We start from the raw sequence: 6,251 nt of genomic DNA on the forward strand, positions 1-6,251 counted from the left end.
GCATTATGTGTTTACTTTGGAAGAAGTTAGAACCAACTGTTCAAATATTCTAGGTTTTTATGTATTCTGTCTTCAATCGTTCAACCACTGGCATACTTTTCACAGAGACAGGTATGTCTTACGAACTATTTATCCATTTCTACGACCATATGGAATGGTATTGGGGTTGATTCAGTTTAGATAAAAATCTCTTTAAATACATCTTAATTGTTTAGTTGATTGATTGATTGATTGTAAATCAATGATGAATGTCTTAGAGACGATTATTACGTGACATGATAGCAATATCTATTGTCCGATTTGTATTTAATTGTGACATAGATGAAATTAAGATAATATTGTTATATCGGAGAGATAAGAAATTGATACAAAATATGGAAATTTCTAAAATTTATATTATATATTATATGCAGAATTTGTAAGTGAAAAAATAATAATTTAAGAAGAACAAATATACACCCAGAAAAATTGCCTGCGGAACTAAAGGAAAAAATGTTCATAAATTTAGTTTAGCCATATATTTCCATTAAGTTAAATTTTTGTTTAAAATAATAAAATTTACTTGCTTCAGTAAAAAAATCCTAAACTGAAAGCAGTTAGGAATAGTTCATTAACTAGAATAACATAAGGCATGGAATTTTACTAATACTGATTTCTTCACTGGGTATAAGAATTTACTACTGAACAAGAAAATTTTATTCACTGATAATAAAGCATTCGTAAAAATAAACAAAATATGAACTAAAACCAAGTTACCTCAAATTTAGTAAAATTTCTTATAAAATGATAATTTTGACTTTCTTTATTATAGAAAGCTTATCATACACCGAAAAAAAAGTTTACTATTTTTTATGAAAAATGAACTAACCCATAGTAAGAATGACCATGATTTGGCGCCAAAGATTTTTTTCATCTAGATAAGTTCATGATTTTCTTATAAATTAGTTCATGTATTGCATCGTATTTTAGTTCATTCCCAGTGGTAAAAAATTCAAATCAATTACCAAACAATCGATTATGTTCTTGCGAAACTTGGAAGATTAAGTAAGTACGTTCTATGTAAATGAAAATTGAGTTGAAATTGGTACTACTTATACCTTAGCATTGAAAAGTCGCACAGAAAGTAATGCCTATAAATTTTGAACAAATGAAAGCTACTACTTAGTCATCTAGTTCTTGCATTGTAGTGTACCTAGTGCTTACGACTCCCACTTACTGCGTAAGATGTAGGTAATTAGGAAGGAAAACTAAAAGGTGTAACGTTGTTAGGCAACGAATTTTTATTTTGATTTTCGTTGTTTTTTTTTCAGTTCTATATCAGTTTATTGTTTACATTTATAGACATTAAGATAATTTTTCCACAAAATGCTGCATATACTTACATCAATCACGGTAAGTATCAAAAGTAAAAAAATAATCCATTTCCTGCTGTCTTTAACGGGTCCTTTTCAAGTGCCAGTGTTAGAGAAGACTGCAGTAGAGGAGTGCGCGTGGAAAGCATGAGTGACGAGATAGTGAACAAAATTGAAAGCACCTCTTGTGAATGGGAATAAAAATATATGTCGTGAGTGAAAAATTAAATCCGTTCTGCAAAATCACCATTATTTGAAACAACCAATATTTATTTAGCCGGCGAACAATATTTAACTTTAGATATTTTGATACTTTTACTCAATCATTATCCCCGTTCTGGTTTACGAATTCCCAAAACTCAAAAAATTTCCCAGTCTTTATTTTCCGATAAGGAATTTAATTTGTAAAAAAGTTCAAATCTAAAGACGTGCACTTATAGAAAAATGCATGGCTTTAAGCTGAGATCAAAAAACAAAAAAACAACAATAACGATTGAAGAGAAGCCAACAATAACAAACAAAACGAATAAAAATTGCTTTCCACAATCGTGAACGGACGTTGTCAAAATGAAACGGAAACGTTTACAAAAAATCAAAACGGAATATTCACGATTTTGTCCACGGGCGGTCACGATTACATGAACGGTATTCGTTTTTCTTTGGCATGTCAATTGTTATGGCAACTCCGCCGTAGGTGAAATGTGCTAAGACGACTGTTAACGCGTATGGTTCGATTCACGGTAGCGGAAATTTTTTTTTTAAATTTGTTTATAAATTCGTAACCATTACGTACAACGTTTGGTGTCATTTTTACGTTGTCAGATTGACCCCGTCTGTGCTCAGTTTGAGAACACATGTGTGTTGATTCACTTTCATAAACGGATCGTTTCGAAATGACCACGCCGTTCATGATTTTTTCTATGGGTGTGTCGGTTGATGAGTTATTGACGATTCAAAATTTTGCGTTTTGCGAATTCGTAAATCAGAACAGGGGGTATTAGAAAATGTTCGTAATGCACGATAACATGAGTGCACATGTGAGCAAAAAGTTTAACTCGTGAGTGTGCGTGAAGTTTCGCCCCAGCGCACACCTCTGCAGTCTTCATCGCATTCTAACGACAAATTTATTTCAACAACTTCTTAAACTTTATTTTTCTTATAATGTATGATCGATTCAATAGGTGGCTATAATAAAATGTCATGCCGGTGGCTTTTAACAGAACTTCGGCCGTAACATATGTTTTCAACGACAGTAATACTGGCCCACACTTACAATGCCATCAATGACGAAAGAGCTTTTAAGGAATTTAAAGCATTGGATAGTGCTATCTTTGGTAATATTTGTTACATTACTTATAGTTTTTATACTTATTGAGTAATTGAATCTTTTATTTCAGATGCTGTCAAGACGGACGACTGTAGGGTGAAGGACATCGGAAGTCTTTCAAACATTTTAAGGGTCCCCATTTTCAGATTTGCGTAAGATTGCGTAAAAAAACAAAAATGTCATAAATAAGTATATAGATATTAATTATTACAATAGTATTACATAATAGCCTTATTCTTAAATGTTATTTATAAATCTTTTTACAAAATATGTATTGATGTAATATATGAAACCAATGAAAAATAGTTATTTCAAAAATTATTTGTGGCATATTTTTAGGAAAAACTATAAAATATCATCATCCTTTTATAGTTTACCAACGAATCGGGTGGTAAATGGGGGGTGTTTAGCTCTAGATTACTGTTACAAATACAAAGTAAAACTGTTCTGTTCCATCGTTCCTATTACTGAGTAAAACACAATATTCAATACTCGGCATACATAACCCTTACGCATCGGTAATGACGTTGTAATGGGATATCATTATGTTTTCGTTTACTTTGTCATGTGGATTGGGAAGTACTTGACTGCCTATGACACGTCAACGTAAATGTAATACGGAAAATTGATCGGAAATGTGGAGTAGTTGTCTCGATAAAATCGGTAGGATGTAATCGATTTGGTAATGACGTTTTTTACCACTGGGTTATTACTATGTGAATTTCTCTCTTCTCACTTAATTTTCCAGTAGCACGTTTATTGATTAGTTGGAATTCTATCTATAAGTTAAGGTGAAATATATACCAAATCTATGAGGAATCTAAAAAAAATTATATACACCCGTCAAGGATTATATTAACTACTTTTTATTCTACTTTATCTAAAACTTTCAATGTGAGGAAAAACACTCCAACGTATAATAAAAAGGGAAATAATCTGTAGGTAGCCATCATACGAATCGGTAATGTCGTTAAGTTAATTTTTACTACAAAAATTTTTTCCATACAAAATTTTTTCTTAGTAAATTGCCCACATTTCGTAGTAAGATTTTTATATTGCCCATGTATTTTTATAATAGAATCAACGATGCATTAACTACTGCGTTGGAAATTTATTTAAGGAAAAATCCTTCCCATTTCGTAGTTAGTGAACTAAAAAACATTTACTGAATTTTTATAAGTTTTCCTTTAGCTAAGTTAATTTTCGTTGTGGTTACGAAAAATGAACTATATTACAGTAAATTTGTTGAACTATGTGGAAGTTAAAATGGTCCTTAAATTTACAAGACACTTTTTTTCTGTGTACATACGAATAACACTTCATCCATTTTGTTCTATGCTTGTGTAGTTCAGCTGGTAGCCAGATCAAGGAACTTTGCGACAAGGATGGGGTGTGTCCAGAGTGATCTGGTAGTGAGGCGGGTAGGCTTAGCTGGGCAAGCAAAAAGGTGACGAGTGTCATGTGGCCCTTGATTACAGATGGGACACACGTCGGCTACGCTGCTATCAATCACTGATAAGTATCACGATAAGTACGAGAATCTTGGGGTAATTTGTTTTCGGAATTGTTTCGCCATCGACTCTGACATTCAACTGCCTGCGTACTTCCGCCGTCCATGTAGTGAATAGTGTGGCTGAGGATTTGGTGGGAGATATCCTCAAATTTCTTGCAGTGAAATAACTGGTAAGATCAGCTAGGTAGACATTTAATCGATCGCAAATATCATCAACAATGGGCCCGGATGCCATGATTGTGCAATCGTCCGCATAGGACACAATCTCGACACCGTCAGGAGGGGTGGAATCGAGGACAGGTAGAGGTTAAACAGTGCCGGAGATATCACCCCGCCCTGGGGAACTCCCTGTTTAACTCTACGTGGTTTTGACTTCATGTCCCTGAATTCCACGTACGACTGGCGTCCACACATATAATTCAGAAACCTACGCTTCGTTCATGCCGGTAGGGACGTATTCTCGATGTCCTCGAATAATGTGGCATGGCTCACCGTATCGAACGCTTTCGATAGGTCAAACGCCACGAGGACCGTCCTATGACAAGCCTATGATACAAGCACCCGTTACACCTGACCGAAACCGAACGGTGGTGGATCAGGTTTCGGCAGACTGAACAATACCATGGTCCGGGATACTCCTCTATCCCGGCTCGAAGCAACAGCAAACGGAGAAGGCTCCCCGGGATGCATCTTCTCCAACACAAAAAGACGGACGAAACAACACGTACACTGATGTGACTGCCGCTGGCCAATGGATGGGGTCCATCGGGTCAATCCGGTACACAGAACCCGCCGCCGTGGGATTGCAATTCGTGACTCGCGATCACGCACGACATTTGCTTTGTTAATCACGCTTACGCATGACTCACGCGTGAGTCACGTTGTTCAGTTGACGAACAACGAAATTCGTCTTGGAGTGAGTTACGACCTCGGTTGAATACATCATACCATCTATAAACACTGGTCCTTATGGGATCGTCATCTCGAAAAATTTAAAAAAGTTCATCCTTTTGCCCGTTGTTGAGTTAATGCCCTGTTGTTGAGTTAAAGCACGTCAAAAGTTGTAAAAAATAATCGCACAAAAATGTTCACTATTTAATTCCATTTTTTGGGCCAGATGAAACCTCAAAAATGTCAATAGAGCTGTTGGAAGATTACAGCACTATGATTGCCCAATCCCAAAATATAAAAGACAACCTTCATTTCATCCTTTCAAATTTCCATTCGATTCATTTGAAAGGAGGAAAGGGGAAATTCTAAATTTGTGGAAAATCCTGGCAACACTGCCTGATAGGATCAGCTCTAGGGCTTATTAAGTTCACCTCAATTGACAAGAAGTTTTGGGTGGCATATAAACACCGGTACATCTGACACATAAGAAATGACAGCTACATGGTATTAGTTATATTTACAGCTCCTAATATTGCATATAAGCCACCAAAAGCATTTGACTAGTACCCATATACACGTAAAAGTTCAGATTAGGTACCTTTAACACTTGTTATTTGGTTTAGAATAAATAACTAATTCTTCAGCTCTTCGTCTGGTAAAAAAGTAAGTTTAGTGGATTTTGAAAGAAAGTTTTTATTTATAATAATCAAAGAAAATTCTTATCTTATGCATCAGCATCAGATAGGACTTCAATTAATTCATTGGTCTCTTCAATTTTTTCCAAAGTCTTCGCAATACCATCGATGTAGACGAAAGCCTTTTCCAAATATGGTTTAGCTTTAGCATAGGCCACTTCAACATCTCTACGGAAACCTTTTACAAAGTGATCCTGAAATTATTTAAATTATTGAAAATGTATAATTTTGTCACATATAGTATTAACAAATTAAATTTTTAAATCTATAAAAAGCTTACCACATCATCACCGAAATTCTTGAATGCATGACCAACATCATCAGCACCCTCTTTAACGTCATGGGCAAATTTGTCAGCGACATGTTTCTAAATAAAAATAAAAATGTTTTTTTTTTACAATATAATAATTAATTTCGAAATAGAAAAAATTATTAAAATTTTAGAAATAAATGAAAATGATGAAGAAATAATT

This window comes from Haematobia irritans, chromosome 1 (assembly GCF_050003625.1).
Source record: "Haematobia irritans isolate KBUSLIRL chromosome 1, ASM5000362v1, whole genome shotgun sequence".
In the NCBI taxonomy this organism is placed as follows: Eukaryota; Metazoa; Arthropoda; class Insecta; order Diptera; family Muscidae; genus Haematobia; species Haematobia irritans.